The sequence below is a fragment of the Sinohyriopsis cumingii genome, chromosome 1 (assembly GCF_028554795.1).
Source record: "Sinohyriopsis cumingii isolate HCF-2022 chromosome 1, ASM2855479v2, whole genome shotgun sequence".
NCBI lineage: Eukaryota > Metazoa > Mollusca > Bivalvia > Unionida > Unionidae > Sinohyriopsis > Sinohyriopsis cumingii.
Window position 1 is genome coordinate 3,083,073 of NC_142961.1, and position 22,366 is coordinate 3,105,438.

A 22,366-nucleotide genomic window follows, 5' to 3' on the forward strand; every position below is an offset into this window, starting at 1 on the left:
GATAAAGTCAGGTGCTTCAGTTGCGATGTGACACTTCACCACTGGGAACCGCAAGATTCGGCCTACGTAGAACATGCTCGATGGTCACCGAATTGTCATTACTTACCCTTAGTGGGACCGAGACATTGAAGTAACTTCTTACCATAATAATCTGTTCATGGATACTTTACAAGAGAACATTCGTGCTTTGCCTGTGGAGTTGAGAGAACGCATTTACCGAGAGCTGGTCAAAATACAAGTGAAACGTAAAGAACAATTGCATCCGTTACGTCACCGGTGTTTGAACCACTGGTACCTGAAGGCTATACAAGGATTGATTCAATTGAAAGTGTTCCATCGGACAGACATTGATCAACGATCCTCTAGTTTTAAAAAGGATTGGTTTGGTATGGACGATTCTACCTACATCATTGTAAACGTACTGCATCGAATTCCAGAGGAAGAGTTAACGAATTACCAACATCTTGAACACAATGTCAACTTAGTGAAAGAGGAAACTTCTGAACGAATTGTCATGTGTAGATTAGTGACTCAACGATTTAAATTTGACACTGAAGTGAAACCATGTTTGTGCAAAGAGTACATTTCTTGTGTCAGACCAAAGAGGATTTAGTATGACCTATTCATGGATACTTTGCTAGAGAACATTCGTGCTTTGCCTGTGGAGTTGAGAGAACGCATTTACCGAGAGCTGGTGAAAATACAAGTCAAACGTAAAGAACAATTGCATCCGTTACGTCACCAGATCTTTAACCACTGGTACCTGAATGGTATAAGAGAACTGATTCGTCAGAAATTGTTTCAGTGGTCAGACCTTGTTCAACACTTTGAGTTAGTGAATGATCGAAATGTTCATTATTTTGGTTACTTCGAGATTCACCTACAACAATACATTGAGGAAGACAAGTTAAAGGATTATCAACATATTTTACGTGGAATCTACTTAGAGGAAGAGGAAACTTCTAAACGAACTCTGAAGTTTCGGTTACAGTATGCAAGATTTAGATTCCCTACTGGAGAACGAAGATCTCTGGCTAGAAAGTACGTGTATTGTTTCCGAAACAAAGAGACTATAAAAACAGGCTGCCATGCCACGACTTATGTCACATGTCATCCAACAGATTCCGTGGAAGGAACTCAATGACCATATTCAAACCGTGGATCATTACCATCGATTATTACAAGAACTGTATCCATTCAATTTGGGACGACAAGTGGTGTGTGTCTTAGTGACTTGTTTTTTGGGATTTCGTTTACCAGCCGATTCTTTGTGGACTCTTTACGATCAGTACTTACCACCTCCATGGCCTTAAATGGTCACGAAAAACTCCTTTTGCTCAAAGCCTTGCGGTTTCATCTGGATACTTCTCGACCTCAACAGGAAAAAAAGATTCGTCAACTTTTAGCTACCCAAGACGTGTATGACGATGTGTGTGTAGCTTGTGACTTACACCCTCATTGGACAGATGTTCGTGACTGGAAAAAGGGGGGTTTTGAGGTTTGGACCCAAGAAGTGGCCCAGTATGCACAAGAGTTGTTCAAGGAAAAAAGTTACTTTTCAACCTGTGTTAGTGACGGTGCCAGAAGAACCCGTCACCGAGAACAACCACTCGCTTCAGGACAGGACTGTCATGGACATTCCTGAAAGGTCATTCCGGGAGGACACTTGTGTGACAATACCTCATGTAGAGACTGTAAGAACATTACACACTGTCCCTAGGACATCTTGGTTAACCAAAACATGTTGTACAGACACTTGTTTATATTCCACTTTGATCACTTTGCTGTGTTTCATATTCCTGTATATCACTATTTGGGTTGTATGTATTTTTGTCTTTCGTGTTCATATTTGAAACATTCAATAAACGTGTTCTGAAAAAAGTATATAAACTCTTGTCTTGTTTGTTTTTCGTGTCACAAGTGACATTTCTCACACCATGGCTACCTCTGCTGTCTCTGCTCCCTCTTCCTCTACTGTCAAAGTCATCGACGAACACTTAGATCGTGCCAGTTGGGAGGCTTTGTATCTTCGCCATCCCTTTAACATGCTCATTGCTGGACCTAGCGGTTCAGGCAAAACCGAATTCGTCAAACGTTTGATCGAACATAAACATCATTTGATCGATCGACCCCCTCAACGGATCGTGTGGTGTTACAAAGAGTGGCAATCGGCGTACAGCCTTTTGCGAGAAAGTCAAGGCGATTCCATCGTGTTTGTGGAAGGCATTCCTAAAGAAGACGACGGCATCGTCTCTGACTCCCGTCTAACCCATTTGGTCATTTTCGACGACATGTTAGGAGAAGACGAAGAAGAAATTAAATTGTGGTTCACGCGCAAAGGGCATCACCGTAATGCCAGTGTCGTTTACATCACCCAAAATTTGTTTCAACAAAGTAAAGCCCATCGCACCATCAGTCTCAATGCGCATTACGTGGTCTTGTTTAAAAGCCCTCGAGATAAATCGCAAGTGCAAGTCTTAGCCAAACAGTTAGGAACGCCTTGGCTGACTCAGGCGTACGACGATGCCACTCAAACGCCACACGCCTATTTACTCGTCGATTTGAAACCTACGACTCCTGAGGATTTGCGATTTCGTACCCACTTGTTTCACCACTGGTGCCAAGACGGAGGGCCTGTCCTGTACACGTCTCCGTCCTCGACTTCATTTCACTCCCCATGAAAAAAAATCTATAAAAACCTCAGACCCTTTTTCGTCTGTCTCACTCTCAGTGCGAACATGACGTCCCTTCAGTCGCATCTTCCCGTCAAATTGATTCGTGCCTTGTATGGCATCAGTCGAGAAAAAGATCCACAAACACGAGCTCGTGTCTTAGAAGCTAGTCTCAAAGAAGTCTTACGATGGTTCACGGTGACGGCACGTCAATTACTCCAAGGAATCATTCAGATTCCTCATCAAACCCAACGCTTTTTCGATCGAAACAAAGTCGCTTTGGTCCAACTGGCCGATCCCCGCATCGACACTCAAACCAAAAAACAAATCATTTTGAAACCTGGAGGGAGCGGTACTCTAGGAGGGGTCATCATTCGCTCACTCTTAAGATGGGATCCTAATGCCCCCAAAGTTATCCCCAAGACAAAAGTTCAACGAAGCCCCAAGAAGAAAAAGAAAAAGACCAGGTCCCCAAGAAGAATAACTTCTCCAGTGGCAGGACCCTCCTCTTACCAGACACCACCCCGGAAAAAGAAAAGAAGCCCCCAGAAAAAGAAACAGAGAAAAAGTCCCCAGAAAAAGAAAAGTCCACAGAAGAAAACTAGTCGCAAGAGAGGCACTTCGGCCAGGACGCAACCTTACACTCGCAAACCACGACCTGCCACGGCAGTGACTGCGTCTCCGGCATCCTCACGTTCATCCACTTCTCCGTTGATGACACCCAGAACTGAAGAGTACTTGGAGACGTTGATCACACCAAGAACATCTCCGTTGATGACCCCCAAAAGAACTTCCCCAGTGGCAGGACCCTCCAATTTAGTGGCAGTGGCTGCTGCTCACAAAGTACCTTCTCCCAAAATCAAAGTCCAAGAAAGATCGGGCATGTTACAAAGTTTACTGGATTTGTCCAAGCAAGAACTGGCTCGATTTAGTCCGTTGCGTACCCCTGCACGACGTGTCATGCCTGTCCTCAAACTGATAAAACGTAAAGACAATCAGTGGCGACGCGTTCCAGTATAAAAAGAGCCTGTGACCAAGTCGGGGTATCAGTGAACTTGTAAAAGATGTCACCTCCAAGAAGCCACAAAAGAAAGAGACAAAGGCAGACGCGTCATCCGACAAAGCGCTTAGCCAAGCATCGACATTACCCTAAGAAAAGACACAGTCGTTCCAAGAAAAAGAGGCGTCAACAAAGGGGAGGATTCCTTGGCGATTTTGGGAAAAACATTGTCACCTTTATGACAAAGCGATAGTCCCAAAAAAAAGATAAAAGGGTGTGCGTTAAGTCATCGACGTTAGTGTCTGTTCGGTGAATGTCCCGGAACCCACAAGCAAAAAATGTCAACCTCCAGAAAACCCCAAGGAAAGAAAAGGAAAGGACTGCCACCACGTTTAGCTAAACATGGGGACCTGTTATCTGTCCTGTCCAAAGCTTCTCCACCCCTACGAAAAAAACTCATTCAAACGGCCTCCAAAGAGGTCATCGATACCGTCTGCGAATGTTGTTTGAACGTTTTGAAAGGCACGATCCCTTTGTCCAAACACCAGAAACAATGCTTAGGCAAACATCGTCACGTTCTTCGCCAAATGGTTCAAAAGAAAATTCCCATTCGTCAAAAAAAGAAGATGTTGGTTCAACGTGGAGGCATTTTGCCTCTCTTGTTAGGCCCCATACTGAAAGGAGTCTTGGGAACCATGTTGGGAGGACTGATGGGAGCAAGATAAAAAGGCCTTCGAAAGTCCCAAGATCTCAGAATCGACCCCTGACAACCCCATGGAAGGACGAAAACTAGCTTTAGTGCCTTACAAACGATGGATGGAATACCATCGGTGGCAAGAACAACGCACCCCGCATTTACCTCCCAATCCCAATTTGAGCGAGATGTCCCAGTTACAACACGAATTGCAGTCCTTGATGGATCGCCAAGATTTGTCCGAAACAGAAAAATCGCAAAAGTACGGTCAACTCTTGCAACGACTGCAACTCTTTCACCAGAAAGCTTTAGACGAAACAGCTCTACCCACTTTGAAAGATTTTAAGACCTTGATGAAAAGTCCAGCACCAGTACCAGTACCAGTACCGGTACCAGTGGTCAAGAAAGAAAAAGGAAAAGAAGAAGAAGGGTTTCAAACTCCACCAGAAAAAGTACGCAAGTTAACAACACCACCTACCTCCAGAATTGGATGGATTAAAAAGATGATGGCCACCCCTTCTTCCTCACAAGAGAAAAAGAAAGTGAAGACAGAAGTGAAACAAGAACCGATATCCCCTGCTCAGACATCCTCCTCTTCGACACCTATTGCCGGTCGCACACGCAAAGCCTTGCAATCCAAGAAAATACCCCAAGAGAAAAAGAGTAGCCTCTTCCAAGAGTGGGTGCCTTATTAACACAAAAAAATGGAAAAAGTCTTAGCCAGCATTTACTACGATCCCTCGCATCCTGCAGGTTACGCAGGAGTTCAAAAATTGTATCGTGCTGCCAAAACTCGACTGAAAAGTCTCCGTTTACCTCAAGTGCAACGATGGTTACAAGAACAAGCTACCTACACTTTACACAAACCCATTCGACGCAAGTTTGCCAGAAGTCGCACCCGAGTGGAAGGCATCGATCATCAATGGCAAGCCGATTTAGCCGATGTCTCTCATTTGGCCAGCTACAATCGCGGCTACAAATATTTGTTTTGTGTCATCGACGTCTTTTCCAAATTTGCCTGGGTCGTGCCTTTGACTTCCAAATCGAGCAGCGAGTTAGTGCGAGCCCTGCAACGGGTGTTGAAACAAAGCGGTCGTCGCCCTCTTCGATGGCAAACGGACAAAGGCACCGAATTTCTGAACCAAGCTTTCCAAAAAGAATTAAAGAAACGTGACATTCATTTTTTTACCACCGAGAATCCCGAAACCAAAGCCAGCATCGTGGAACGTTTTCAACGTACTTTGAAAGAACGCATGTGGAAATATTTTACGCATCACCACACTCTGAAGTACATCGACATCTTACCGCACCTGGTGCAAGCGTACAACCAATCTTACCATCGAAGCATCGGACGTGCCCCGCAAGACGTGACTCCCGACAACGAAGTGCTGGTGTTCGAGCGTCTGTTTGGTACGTCCCCGACGAGGGCTGTCCCCAAAAAAAGTGGAGAGTTGGTCGTAGGAGATTGGGTGCGCATTGGCAAAACCAAACGCACTTTCGACAAAGGTTACTTACCTAACTGGACGACCGAATTGTTTCGCGTCACTGGACGAGTGCATGGCCGTCATCCTACCGTCTATAAATTGGAAGACATGAACGGAGAAGTACTCAAAGGAACGTTTTATTTGCCCGAGTTACAACGTGTCACCAAAAAAGAAGACGACGTGTACGACATCGAAAGCATTCTCGAACGCAGAACCCGTAAAGTGGGCAAACGACGTGTCAAAGAAGTCAAAGTACGTTGGAAAGGATATCCACCCAGTTTCGATTCTTGGATCGACGCTTCGCAAGTCATCGACTATAAAAAGAAGAAGTGACCATCATGCCCTTTCACACAGCAGCAGACGCAGCTACGTCGACCACTCCTTCTTCCCCTAGTTCTTCTGTGCAAGATTTACAAAAACAACCCTTGTGGGTGTGGTGTGGAGAACGTGTGCCTAAAACACAAATCGTCTTTTTCTGCCAAATCTTCGTGGTGTATTGTGTCATCGGGGCAGCCATCGCCAATTTGAGTTTGCAACAAGGAGACAAACAATTGTGGACCATTTTATTGAGCAGTTGCATCGGTTACCTGCTTCCCAATCCCTCCCTGAAATTCTCCTCGAACGGGAACCCCGGGAACCTTGTGTCCAGTGCCAGTGTCAGTCACAACCACAACCAGAACCCCATTTTGGGTGGAGACACGCCTCTGACGTCCAGTAATATCCCCTCGGACAGCCACAGAACTCTAGAATTATGAGTCACGAAAACCAATTTTACTTGACCTTACCCAGTGACAGTTCCATGGAGGTGTTTCCCAATAACACGTTGTGCTGTTACACGGCCAAATTACCTCAAGCCATCCCCTTAGACCACGAAGCCCATTGGGAAGTGGCTTTAGTGGAAATGATTCACCCGACCCAAGTCCTCAATGTCCTTCCCAATCAAAATAAATTTGATGTGGAAGTTTATGACGAGCAAGTGCAAAAGTGGATGGATGACCATAGCAAATATGACAAGAAAACCCGTTTACAAAATCAAAAGTACACCACCTATCACTTGTTCATTCCCCTAGGCTATTATTTTAGTGGTCAACATTTGGTCAGCACCATAGCCACCAGGTTTAATGGCGTGTTTCTGAAAGCTTTGGAAAGTGTCAATAAAGGTATCGTCACCCTGGAGTACCACAAAACAGCTCGTCGCTTCCTGATAAAATTTCCTGAGGGGCGTAAAATGATGTCTTTCTTATTTTGTTCTGAATTGTTTGACATGTTGGGCGGAGACATGGAGCTGAGGAAGAAAGTAGAACAAAAACCCGAATTACCAATCATTGCCGACAACGAGACCTTTGCCAAGTATTTTCGTACCCCGGTAGAACTGAACCAAGGACTGAATTTGATGTTTGTGTACTCCGATGTAGTGGAGTACAACGTGGTGGGACACACCTCCGTGCCGTTACTGCGTGTCATTCCTTTCAAAGTGGATTCTGCCGCAAACGCTGACGAGGAAGGTGGAAACACTTACCACGTCCACCGCGAATTTGTCCATCCTCACTATTTGCCTGTCAGCAAGTCGTATTTGGACACGGTCAACATTACTATAAAAGGAGATTTGGGACAAAATATTCCATTCACCAAAGGAAAAGTCACGGTGAAACTCCATTTTCGAAAACGGTTTTCTCACGATTCGTAAGTAAGTCATGTATCCAGTGTACCGAGGGGTTGCACGACAGCGAGGACACGGTTTAGGAGACATGTTAAAATCGGCCTTTCGTTCGGTGGCCCCGGTGTTGAAACCGATGGTGACACGCGGATTGCACGCCTTGAAAGATGCGGCACTGACGCAAGGCAAAGAATTTCTCCAAAATGTCATCATCGACAAACAAAACCCTAAAGAAGCCTTGATGAGGGCAGGCAAAAATGTCTTGCTGCAAACGGGTAAAGACATTTTAGGCCGACGAGACACACCTATAAATGCCCTGCACGCTACCGAATCAGGCATTCAGCAAGGACAAGGTAGAAAGAGACGACGAAGAAAACACCCTTTCACCAGACTTCAAGCGAGAAAGGCCAAGAAAAGAAGAACCGTTCGAGACTTAGACGTTTTCGATTATTGAGACACAGAACAAAAAAATGATGCACCGAGAGTCTTGCGCTTGTTCCAAGACGGAACTGGATCTGTTTGCCATGCCCCCCACCATGATGACGATGCAAGAATCTCAGTGGGTGGAATTTCACCCCGTCTCCTCATTGACCGATTCCGCTCCCATCGAGTTTGAAATCAAAGGACAGCCCGAAGATTACATCGATCTGAATAGCAGTTACTTGTACCTGAAAGTCAAAGTTGTAGATAAGACAGGAGGTGATATAGACACTGAAGCAGTAGCTCCCGTCAACAATTTCATGCATTCCTTGTTCAGTGGAGTGGACTTGTACTTGAACAACAAACTGGTCAGCAGCAGCATGGATACTTACCCTTATCGAGCCTACCTGGAAAATCTCTTGACGTACGGAATAGATGCCAAGAACACTCATCTCAATGCCTGTGTGGTATGGGAAGCTGACGATGAAGATCAGTTTGAATTATTTGAAATTGATACAACCAAAGAACACAATGCGGGATTTGTAGAACGAAGAGACAGAATCAAAGGAGATAACAAAAGTTTAGAACTGATGGATCGTTTGCATTTGGACATGTGGTTGCAAGAGAAATATTTGCTGAACGGGGTGAATGTTCGCCTGAGACTGAATCGGAGCAGTACCGCTTTCCATTTATTGGCTAATGCTGACGAGTACAAAACCAAAATCCAAGAAGCCAGACTCTACGTGCGACGTGTGGAAGTGCTACCTAAAGTAGGTAACGACATCAGTCAGACGTTGAGCAGAACGACCGCCAAGTATCCGATCCGACGTGTGGAAGTGAAAACCTTCACCATTCCCAAGGGACAGCGATCCATGATCGAAGATCATTTGTTCCAAGGACAGCTACCCAAACGTTTGATCGTTGGTATCGTCGAGAATGAAGCCTTCAACGGAACTATCACTAAAAATCCTTTCTACTTTAAACACTTTGACGTGTCTAAGATTGAAGTCAGTCGCGATGGCAAGACCTTGTGTACCCGACCTTTCGAACCTGACTTTAAAAAGAAGAATTACTTGAGGTCGTACTTGTCCCTGTACGAAGCCACCGGACAGTTAGGAACCAACACCAGTCACGGCATTACGTACGAGGATTATGCAGGAGGCTACGCTTTGTGGGCTTTCGATTTCACTCCAGACCAAGGCAGCGACGAGGGACATTTCCACCCTATAAAATCCGGCCAGATTCGTGTGGAAATTCAGTTTGCAATCAAAGACCCCGGTGCTGATGATAATCCAACGTTGAACGTCATCCTGTATGCAGAATTCGATAATACCATAGAAATCAACAGTTTGAGAGAAGTCATTCTAGATTACTAGAAGCCATGGAAGACTGTTATCCTTCTTTACCTAGTGAAGAAACTTTGGACATGAAATGTGAGGAGACTGTGGAAGAAGTGATCATGATGAAGTCGAGATGGCCAGAACAAGAAGCCCATTTAGTCTCCTGTTTTGCCAAACACTTGGTCGACAAAATGACGAAATTGATCAAGAAAAATTGCTATGGATGTCAAAACGATCATCCCAGTCAAATTCAACACGATAAATGCCTGATGTTGAGTCAAGAAGAAAAATTGGACGAGTATCTGGACGAAGCTTGGAGTCTCATCTCAAACAAAGACGTGTTGCACCAGTGGTATAAAGACTTGCGTGAACATTCTTGTCCACCATTAACCACTCAAGAGATCCATCGTATCGAAGCTCTCCTGAATCAGAGTGAGGAAACAGAACGAATAACCGTTTATTCGTCAGACATTTTCAAGCAAAAAGTCAGGATCGAATTGACGACTTATTATTACCTGTGAAGAAGAAAAAAAACAACACAGAAAACAATGGATACCTGGGAACTTTATTACCTTTTGAACCACAGTTCGTATACAGCTTCTTGGAATCCTGTCGTCTGTGCTAAAGATGAACTCCCTCATCGCAAACCTAAAGACCATCAAGCTTACGTGATCAACACGGACGAGAGTCATCTCCCAGGAACCCACTGGGTAGCCGTCTACTTTCCTCAAGAAGGATGTGTGGAATATTTCGATTCGTATGGATTGCCCCCTTTGGAAGACGATATCATTGACTTTATGAGAAGAAATGCTCAAACCACCCGATTCAATAACGTGAAATTACAAGGCACAGATTCCTTGGTGTGTGGACAGTACTGTGTGTATTTTCTGCATCATCGCAGCCTGGGCTATTCCTTAGAACATTTAGTGACTCATTTCGATCCTCGTTCTTCTGCTAGAAACGATGTGAAAGTAGATCGATGGTTTTGTGACCATTATGCTTATCTTTTGTCTCAAGCTAGGAAACGTAGTGTCCATCAATGGCCTAATGATTTCCAACAGTGGAAATCACAATTTCATTCGCAACGTTGTCAGCCTTGTTCAAAGTAGTTAGTATTTGAAGAAAAAATGTTTGTGATTTGAAAAAAATTGTTTGATGTTATAGTGTTATATTATTGTTAAAAATGTTGTTGTTTAGTGTTAAGTGATTTTTGAATAAAAAATGTTGTGTTTAGAAAAAAATGCCTTTGTCTTTTGTTTAGCTAGAAGAATGTTGGATTGATGCTCTTTCATTTCTTACTATCCCTCTCATGAACGTTGTGGCTCGAAAACCGTGTGGGGATGTTTTCCTTCACGTCCGCGCTTTCACTATAATAACCGGGGTTGTTCCCAGTCTAGCCATCCATTGTCGACTCATCCTCCTAAGAAGATGTGCTCCAAACTAGCTAAGCTCAACGAAGCCTACGTGAATTTGCATAGGGTCAGACACAGTCTGATACCAAAGCCAGAAGAAATAGAGAATGTGAGAATGGTAAAAATCACTGAAGACCTGATAGAAGAGCTCTTCAGAGAAGAAATGAACAGGGAAAAAGAAGAATGGACAGAGAAGTACAGACTTCAGAGACAGCAGCAACAGCAGCAACAACAGCAACAACAGCAGCAACCTGAACCTGACAGAGGCTTTGTCGATTGCCGTATCGACACCAAAGAGTTCTTCTTCTCTTTCCGAAGAAGCAGACCTATCGCCAGAAAGTCTATCCTCAGAGGACATCGCATTCTTAGAAACTAAAAAAGATTGCCATAGCAAAACAAAAAAACAGCCCTTTTCAGGGCTACCCAATACTCTAGAAAAGAAATAACGATTGATTTGCCAATGTGTGTAGGTAGAGTAGTGTGAAAATAAACACTAACTCTTTCTTAAAAGATGTGAGGGTATGTGTTTGTGTGTTTGTCTGTTTTTTGGACTGTTTGAGGTGTATATTTTGGGTTAGATTGGATTGCTTTGCGTATGTGGATAGTCTATCGAAGTGATGGGTAGCATAAAAAAGTGAGCGAGTGTTTCTTTTAGGTCCGCGCGTTGTTGTTGTTTCTTGGTCATGATCTAGGTAAGATGAATTTTATGTTTTTAGGGGATGTTTTAGTTCACGTCCGCGCTTTCAGTATAAATTGAAACTCGTTCGGCAGTCCAGCTACCCTTGTTGATTGATCAACACCAAAAATGAACACGAGACTTGAGAAACTGTTGGAGCTTCATGTGCATCTGGAATATGCCAGGCGCATATTAAATGAACTGGCCGCGGAAGCCATTGTCGAGGAGGGAAGGATAAGAGAGGAGGAAAGAAGAAACAAAGAAGAAGAAGAAAGAAGATATAAAGAGGAAAGAAGAAACAAAGAAGAGGAGGAGGAAAAGGAGAGAAGAAATTTCAAAATCCCAGAGAGTGAAAATTGGGATTCTGAAGCGACATATCCTGCCTCTGCTCTCTCCCCCCAAAAGGTAAAAAGTAACTGGGGGATAAGATGTGTATGTGGCGCCAGGCCTGGAAGGTGCCACCATTAACCAGGTGCCCATGAAGTTCCAAACAAAACAGCCCTTTTCAGGGCTACCCAATACTCTAGAAAAGAAATAACTATCGATTTGCCAATGTGTGTAGGTAGAGTAGTGTGAAAATAAACACTAACTCTTTATTAATAGTGGAAGTGTATGTGTTTGTGAGTTTGTGTTTGTAAATGATGAAGTAGGTTGGTGTGAATAGTAGATTATGGGTTTCTTTATTGTTTCTTAGAGTATGTGGAGAGTATAGTTTGGGTTTGATTATATGAAATGAGAAAAGTGGGGATGTTTTCCTTCACGTCCGCACGTTGTTAGGTTATGATCTAGGTAAGATCCATTTTATGTTTTTAGGGGGATGTTTTCCTTCACGTTCGCGCTTTTCGTATAAGAACCCACAGTATTAGTTGTTCAAACCATTCTGCAAAGAATACAAAGAAGATGGCGTCAAACCAAATGGACAAATTACAAACCTTGCAAGACGTTTTAGACAACTTAGGAATAATGGAACAGATGCTATTAAGACTGGTTGAAGACCATTATTCCTATAGTCCCCATCGTGTGAAGATGGAAATTAATAACTTAAGGAAAGCAAAGGACAAAATTAGTGGTGTCATGAAAGAGATCAAGGAGGAGAAGGAGGATGAAGAGGAAAGAATAAGAATACGCAATTGGAACGAAAAAATTGAAAAAGAAGAAGAAAATGAAAAGAAGAAGAAAGAAGAGGAGGAAGAGAAGAAAGAAGAGGAGAAGAAAAAAAAGAAAGAGAAGAAGAGTGTAGGAGATAAAATAAGAACTTGGTGGAGGAAAAGAAGAAATTAGAAGAAGAAAACCCAAAGGCCCTTTTCAGGGCCAGCCATATTTCTCGAAAAGAGATAGTCTTTGAATTGCCTACCCCTTTTTTATTTTTTAAAAAAAAAAATCCCATGTTCCATTTCCCTTGACGCTATACAGTCCCACCCTGTTTAAATTCCTTTGACGCTATACAGTCCCCTATTCCCATGTTCAAATCCCCTTGACGCTCAACAGTCCCACGATTTTTCTCCATGTTAATTTCCCTTGACGCTATATGTTCCCACGATTTTTCTCCATGTTAAATTTCCCTTGACGCTATATGTTCCCAAGGGGGTCTGTAATGCTAATTCCCATTGACGCTATAAGATCCCCCTTAACTACTGACGTAAAACTCAGTGAGAGAACACATGAACGTGTGTCACCTGCCAGCTGGGTCTTACCAGTGCCCCACACCCCACACCCCACAAAACTACTCCCCCCTTATCTGCAACGGGAATCCGCAACTGAAAGGTGTTATTTTTTTCCATTTGATTAGATGGGGACAATTAACTAATTACTTTTGATTTAGTCAAAATTAACATTTCAATTCACTTTTCAGTTCCGGGTTCGAATTTCAGCAGGGGATACATTAAAAGTTCTCTAACCTGACACATAATGGTCTATATATATATATATATATATATATATATATATATATATATATATATATATATATATATATATATATATATATATATATATGCAGTAAAATGACAACGAACATTGCGAAACTAGTATTTCACTGGCCTGAGCGCTTTCAATTCGTTACTGAATCTTTTTCAATGACAAATATTAAACATAGACATGACGAGCAAATAAAACGAAAACGATTATATTTCTATATGGCTGTTGCTACAGGAATTCCACCTTTAACATTATTATGTTTCAGCTAGTTTATTTCAACTTGTTGCTGATACTGGAAAACATTTGTATTGACTAAGAAATCCATGAGCCATAACGACATCTGTTAGTTTAATTAAAATTTATGTAAGCGCAAATTATATCCAGGATATTTCATTGTTATAGTAGTCATAGGCTATTAAGCAAATGCAATAATAATTGAAACAGTCGGTAAAATTCAAAATATACAATTTAAGATAACCAACATTGCCAGACATTTAGTGAAGTTCAGAAATACATTGAGAAAACTTCAAAATACTCAGTATAATGCAAAAAAGAAATACAATGAAAAGTATATTGCAAAATATTTAGTAAAATTCAAATAAAAATAGAATGAAAAGAACACTTCATGACATTCGTTAAAATTCAAAATTACAAGGAAAAAAGCATGGTTCGACACTAAATAAAAATTGAAAAAATACAATGACCATAAAAAAAGTTAAAATTTTTCACTTTAATTCTACGTTATCTACATTTACGACTAGTCTTGTTAGATGATTATCGCCATAACAAGAGGATACTAGACGGTTGCCGTCGTACTCATCCTACGGATCAAGGTAATTTCCTGTATGGTAATTTAATAACAGAAACACTTAACATTTTGATTATCTTGCAGTGTATTTGTGTTTTGTGCAGGAGTGGTTTGATTATCCTTAATTTTTTTTAATAAAAATTGGGGGGGGGGCGGGGGCACCAGACATGCTCCCCCCACCCCACCTGTCCAAAAAATAAAGGTTGTTTTATGTGTTTTTGTATCCCCCAAAGGTGCGTTGTTTGTTTAATTTTATAAAATGAATTTTGAATGAAAGGTTTATTTTAGAAATATCTTGGTTGGGGTATTTCTAAAGTTCCCTAGTGTTTCTATAGGGTTGTTCATCCGAGATAGGTTTTAATTACCTTTCTCGGAATTCCTTCCCTAGTTTACACGTTGACCTTTGCTAGAGGTCGACTATGTCCCATGTATGCTATATGTGTGTGCTATATTGTGTGTATGCTATATCGTTTTCATGTGGGGACAGCATCAATTAATCAAATTCAAAATCCCAGTTGTCCTATTATTTCATTATTGGATGTAGTCTCCAATGATTTACTTTAACCGTATTTTCAATTTTGAATTTTGGCCAGAAACGGTGTAAATATTTGAATAAAAAAGGGCATAGTGTCTCATGTGTGTGATTATTCGTGTCGTTTCTCGCATAAATTAGAATAAGACTGACTGTGCTCGAGCTAGGGTCCATATTTCATTTATCTGTATATATTTCTCCTCGCTCGAGCAGGCCGAGTCTACTTTATTTATGAAACAAAATGGACGAAATTGCTTTTATTGGAGTCAAACCCGCAAGGGGGGTTGAGACTATACAGTGGGAGCTGTATAGTCTAGACAGGATAGTATAGTGAAAGTAAGTAAATGGGAACTGTATAGTCTAGAAAGGATAGTATAGTGAAAGTAAGTAAATGGGAGCTGTATAGTCTAGAATGGATAGTATAGTGAAAGTAAGTAAATGGGAGCTGTATAGTCTAGAAAGGATAGTATAGTGAAAGTAAGTAAATGGGAGCTGTATAGTCTAGAATGGATAGTATAGTGAAAGTAAGTAAATGGGAGCTGTATAGTCTAGAAAGGATAGTATAGTGAAAGTAAGTAAATGGGAGCTGTATAGTCTAGAATGGATAGTATAGTGAAAGTAAGTAAATGGGAGCTGTATAGTCTAGAAAGGATAGTATAGTGAAAGTAAGTAAATAGGAGCTGTATAGTCTAGAAAGGATAGTATAGTGAAAGTAAGTAAATGGGAGCTGTATAGTCTAGAAAGGATAGTATAGTGAAAGTAAGTAAATGGGAGCTGTATAGTCTAGAAAGGATAGTATAGTGAAAGTAAGTAATATCCCTATTGACCTATATTTAGAACACCCCTTTATTTCTGTGTGTATGCATAGTTTCCTTTATGGGGTGTATTTCCAAGCTCTTTCATGGGCCTGTCCACTTCGCGTAGCGCCTTGTGACTTAGCCCCATGGCGTCCTCGACTCGTACTTTCCCCATATAGGTCCCCTGTCCCTTTCCTCTATTTATATATATTTTTCCTTTATTTTTGTTAATAGTTATCATTCTTAATAGAATTTACTTAAGGCATTTTATGAGATTGGATTTTTATTACCGAGTACTAAGGTCTAAGCCGGTGGATGAGTTGGGGTGCCAAGGTCCGTTTCCGGTATCCATCCTTAAGGGGTGGCACCTTTTTGACCAGAATCGTCGATATAGTCTATTATTGTTTTAATACTTTGAATATTGTTCTGTATGTCCCTCCTTTTTGACCCACATGTTTGATTTATATTGATAATTTTGTCCATTCCATGCCTAATTCTTTCTGCTAAAATCTTGCTTAGAATTTTGTAATCTATGTTTAGGAGGGAGATGGGTCTCCAGTTTGTAAAATCATCCCTGTTTCTCTTCCCTTTATATATTAGTTTAATTAAACCTTCTCTCATACTGTGGGACATTGTGCTATACCTTAGTAATATATTGTTATATAACCATTCAAGTACTGACGACAACTCATTGAGTCCATCTCTACCAGGTGATTTCCCTATGGATAGGTTTTTAATTATACCTGTAATTTCGTTTATCAGGATGTAATCATCACATAAGTTCTTATGTTCAGATGATATCATCTCGCATTTTATTTCTGTAAGTATTCGTCAATTGTCTTATCATCTATCTCTTGTGATTGTATAGCTCAGTATAGTATTTTTTAATGTGTTTTAGATTTATCTTTATCTGTTGTCTTATTGTTATCTAGTTTTAAACTCTCTAGGCATTTCTCTCCCATTCTCCTTAGTTATTCTCTTTTGTATAACCCCTCAGCCCATCTATATATTTCCGTAAATTTTCCTGCTCTGATTTCTTTCCCTTTTTGCTCATCTTCAGTTATTTTTTTCCAGTCTACCTTTTAGATTATTTTTAAAATCAGATGTAATGTCCTTATTTAATAGGTTTTCTATCGCTTCTTTTTCTAATTTAATTTGTTCGCTCCTTATTTTCGAGAATTTAATTGCCTTTTGTTAAAAAATTTCTTTAGTATGTCCAATTCCTCTATAATATCACTATTCCCTTTATCTATACAATTTTTAATATCTTTTTTTTTATTTCTTCAACAAATTCTGATTCCTCTAAAATTTTATTATTAATTTTCCAGCTCCCTCTTCCCCATCAAATTTTTTTAAATTCCTAATTCCAGAAAAATGAGTTTATGGTCGGATATTTTAAAGTCTATTATTCCTGTTTCTTTATATATGTGTTTCTCAATTTAAATCTCCACCTAAAATTAGATCTTCCATAGTATATTTATCCATATATTTTGATAATTTTTCAATGAATTGCTGTTTGTGGTATTTATTGGCTGGAATATAGGTATTAACAGAATGCACGCCTTCTAAAAATACATGTATCAACCTCCCTTTAAAAAGTTCCCCTTCCTCCTTCCTTTCCCATTTAACCCCTTTTTTATTTCTTATTAATGTGGCGACTATTCCTTTACATCTTTCCCTTTAAAATCATTTAGTAATACAATTCCATTCCTTTTTTCTTCACAAAGTGTGATTAGCTCTTTAGTAAAGCCATTATGTGTTTCCTGCAGAAACATTACGTCATAGTTTCTTATATCACTTAATTTTAAAGTTTTCTCTCTATTAATCCCATTTACATTTATTGACAATAAACGAAAGTTTTTTTTCCTTCCATTTTTGTCTTCTCTCCAGGTTGCCGCTTTTATGGTTATATTCATTGTATAATTTTAATTTTAAATTATTGAAGCTGAAGTTATGTAGGTAATGTAGATGAGTTAGTTATATTTGTTGGGGGGAGGGGTCCCCGGGTTGGGTCTCACCCTGTTGTACTGTCCTTTGGTGTGTCTAGGGATTCTTCTTCATTTCTGTTTGTTTTGTCTGTCGTGTTTTCCGTATACGTTTCCAATTCAGTTTCCATCGTGTCTCCTGTCTGTTTTGTGTCATCTGTCATATTCAGTTCATGTCTCAAAATCATGGCTGTCTTCGTTGTCGTCATTGTCGCCTTCATCCGTTGTAATTTTGTCTTCCTTTTGTCTGTCTGACTCATTTATTTGCTCTAGTCATTTCTTTTTCAGTTTGAATTTCAGCATATTGGCCTCATTTTTCCCATGAGCTGTTTCAGGGGTGTAAGTTTCAATTTCATAAAGAGAGCACTCTTGTGATGATGGTGACACTGTTGTAACTTTCCTTCTTTTCAGTCTTTTTTTGGTAAAGGTGTAGAGTGGGTTAAGGGGAATAACCCATACAAGTCTGTCTTCTCTCCCTCATCCTCACTCTCCTGAGTGGAGGTTTCCTTCTCCTGTAAAGGGGGGGGGGGAGGGCAAATTTATTGCTAGTTTCCACCGTTTTTTTTTTGTTTTTTTTTTACGGGGAGTCTGGAATTTTCCTGTTTTGTTTGGGCTCATGATAGTAGCCCACCCAGGATTTGCCTGGGATTCTTCTAAGTTTACAACATTCATATCCTGTTGTACCTGATGAGTTCGCATTTGTTGGGAGTTTTCTTGCGCATTGTTTGCGTACTCTCCCACCTGTCTCATCAGCGAAATGAGATTTCCTATTTGTGCTGGAGACCCGAAATATGTACTTCAGTTAACTTGGGTTCAATTTCCATTGTGAAGGGGGTGGGGGCAGCCCTTATCTGAGTTATCGCTCTCTTAACCTCAAATGACTCCATTTACAGCAAGTGTGTATCGTAATATTTGGGATACAACATGTATTTGTTGTATCCGGCATTTTGGAGTCCCTCTATCTTTCCGATGTCTATGCCCATTACGTATAGCACGGTTAGTATTTCCCCCTGTCTAGGTGCTGTGGTTACATTTCCAAAATAAAATCCAATAACTGGCATCCAGAGAGGTGGTATCCTACTAAGACTCTATTTTCCACCATTTTTTTTAAGTACTCAGCTTAGTACCTCTCGGTCTTTCACTAATTAACTCTAAATCTTGCTCCATCTTTCTCTAATCTGAGTTTTCCTCTCTAAGGTTACACACCACTATTTACTTTTTTGCGAAGGTTTGATTTAATTTCTCTAGATAAATAGGCGGTTAACCCCTCAACATTTGGACATGTAATGAATGTTTTTTAGACCCCAGATCAAAAATGACTTTGTCCCCATCAAGGATAAAGACCTAAATATCAAAAGATTCAAAAATAAAAAAGGACACAAAGGCAAAAATACAATATAAATGAAAGAAAAATGAAAATTCAAAAATACAACGGTGTTAGGTGCATCTCTTATATACTCTTCCTGTTTTCTGCTATCCGGATTATCCTTAAGTGCTAAATATGAGGGTAACGCGGACCGTTGGGGACAGAGACGTATTCTACCTGGATAAACGAGTTGGGATGTATATATGTTGGGACATGGCTGACAACGTTCTGTGCGGTGCTGAGTTTATCGAGGACACACACAACTAGGTCTCACTCGTTTAGCAATATTCTTCGAGATTATGGGCATCTCGGCATAACTTTTTGAATTTGTGATAAGGAATTTGCGGGTTTGTAACAATGAAAGGGGAAATTTAGCGGCACGAATATATAATTCGGCCAGTCCAGTGTAAGCATGGGTTAGAAGTTGATGAAGTTGTGGAAAATTACTTTCAATATAATTTAATGAAAAATTACTTTTAATTTCAATCTTAATACTTTTACTTAAAAGTTCTGTCCTCATATTTCTAGTACTTTTTGGATATAGTTGTGTTCTAATCTATCGAAAGTTTTCTCTTGGTTGAAAAGTACCATAGCACCTTTCGTTCCGGTTTCATTTATGCGATCTATTATAGTCGTTATGTTTAAAATATTACTTTGTACATCGCCCCTTTTCCCCCCAATTTGTTGAAATTCTGCTTAAAATCTTATAGTCATTATTGAGGAGAGAAATGGGTCTCCAATTTTTTATATCTTCTCTCTCTCTCTCTCTCTCTCTCTCTCTCTCTCTCTCTCTTCCCTTTGGAAATTATTGTGATTATTCCTTCTCTCATTGATTTAGAACTGTACCTTTTACTTAGAAAGATATTGTTAAATAAAGAGTTACGGATCGGAGTTAATTCAACGTAGAACTTTTGATAGAATTCCAGGGTGAGTTCATCTTTTCCTGGTGATTTTCCTTTTCTGAGCACTGCAATATTATTTTGTATTTCTTCGTCTGAGATGATATCATCACACAGGTCCCTGTGTTCTGATGATATCATCTCACATCTTACTTCTTTTAGATAGTTATAAATTGTAACAGTGACAATACTTTGTGTTGTGTATAACTCCTTGTAGTATGTGTAAATTTTATTTGATTTCTTCCTTTTTAGTATTTGGCACGTTATTTCTTTTAATTATTTTCTATTTTAAAAAAATCCCCTCTCTTTCTTACTTCTTCCATTTCGGAGAGTCCCTGGGCTTTTTTAAATAGGTGTGTACATTTTTCAGCTCTAACGATCCTGTCCTGACTTTCTTCCTCCTCTATTTCTTTCATCCTTTTTGTTAGCATTATCCTTTTTCTTCTTCTTCATTTATCACTTTATTAGTTCTCGGTAAAAAAAATCCTTATTTAGTTTTTCTCTTCTCATTTTTGAGTACTGAATTTATTTGCTTTATTTTTTCCCTTTAAGCTATCCCATTCTTCTGTAATATTTTTATTTTCTTCGTTTGTGAATTTTGTTAATATTTCTTTTATGGTATTTACGAAATCCAAATCATTAAAAAAAATTATTTCCACGATCTCTGTTCTCATTTATTTCTGTCCATAACTTTAAGTTCCATTGTTACCATTTTTTCGGGGAATGTGGGTGGCTGAGTGGTCTGAAGCGCTCACCATTATGGATCATTGCCATCTCACCTCTGTCTGCGTGGGTTCGAGTCTCGGGTTCGGCTAATGTTGGTACGTGAGAAAGCTTGCCAGTAGCTTTTCGTGGGTCGGTGTTTTTTTTCTGGGGTTTTGCCCGGGTTCTTCCTCCACCACTGATACTGGCCACCATGTGAAGCCTATCTTGTGCTGAAAAATGTCGTTAAACCCTACAACAACAACAACCATCTTGTGGTCTGACAGTTTAAAACTTGTTATTTCCACTCTTTTATATGTTTGTTCATCATAGTGCGTTTCATAAAAACGATCAATCCTACAGGCTTGCCGTATGTGATACTCATACGTATACTCTCTTCTTAACATGTTCAATTTCCTCTATATATATCGTGTAGATTATGCTCTTTTTGGGGGTTCCAATGGTTGTGTTCGCCAGGGGCGGGTGTGGGAGATAAGCACCCACTTCCCTTGGATATCCCCCAATGGCTTGCGTCTTTTATAGCCTCTGACAACCAAATTCAGCTCCAGGCATTAACGAATGGCGGAACCTATTTAAACTGAATAGAGAAGGGATGAAAGGCGAGTTTCTGGCGTCTCAAAACCAGACGCTTCGGGCAGATGGGGCTCGTTAACCCTGGGTGGTAGCCTATCTAGGAGAAGGTAAACTCCGATTTCAAACCTTCGCTGCTTTGCGACTATACCCTCTCATGGGAAAGGCTAAGGGAGTAAACCCCAACAAAAAATCCTGAGACAGAGTCCCTAAGGTGACGTGGAATTGCTTTCAGTGTTATCTCGGCAACTCCTGCGACGTAGCTGGTGCCATGATGTATCGGCTTGTCCTTTCCCTTGGATTCATCAGTTGCGTAGAGAGGGGGAATCAGCTGCATGGACAACAGCAGATGCTCCACATTACCATGCCCAGGCTTGCGCCCTGGAGAGGACACTCTAGCTTTGCTCGACAGCGTCGACACAACACGGGAAGCAGCAGTTTACCGATTATAAGTCATCGCTCCATTGGCGTAGGGTCAGACGCCAGGGGTTGCTTCCGACGGTGCGAGCGACCAACAGGTCTCACTGGACAGCTACCGCCCGCCACAACCTGGGAAGCCCCATGCCAATGAGGTGCCGTCTCGCCACAGTTCGCCTGCCTTGCTGGGTGCATAAGGCTTAATGTATGTGTGTATCTGACAAGCGGACTGGAACCATTTCACCATGAAATAACAAAAAGAAAACCAAAAAGGAAACATCCAATCCTCAAGCTAGGTACCTGGAATATCCAGACCATGCTGACTGGGCTCTCAGATGATCTCCAGAAAATCAGCGATGTTCGAAAGATTTCAGTCATCAACGACGAACTTGCAAGACTCCAGGTCGATATCGCCTCACTACAGGGCACACGGCTACCAGATTCCGGGTCCCTCCGAGTAAAGAACTACACGTTCTTCTGGCAAGGAAAGAGAGCCGATGAAGCCAGAGAGTTTGGTGTTGGATTCACAGTCAGGAATGATAAAACCTTGCCAACAAATAAATGGAAGACTGTTATCCCTCGGCCTCCAACCACAACCGGATCTGACAATCCGATCAGCGTTTAGGATCCCACACTTAGCTCCACCGCAGATACCAATGATGAGTTCTACGACGAGTTAGACTCGCTCATCGACAAAATTCCCAAGAAAGAGAACTTGATATTACTGGGCGACTTCAACACTAGTGTGGGTGCCGACGATGGCTCTTGGCTTTCCTGTCTTGGGAAGTTTGGCGTTGGAAAGATGAATGAGAACTGGCAGCGTCTCATAGAGATGCGCTCGTACCAAGAATTCAGCATCACCAGAAAAATCCACAGCATAAATTGTCTTGGAGGTATCCACAATCCATACAGCAGCTGCACTTGATCATTACGAGATGGTCTGCCATGAAGAGTGTGCTTCTTACCCGTACCTTTCACAATGCTGACTGCGACACCG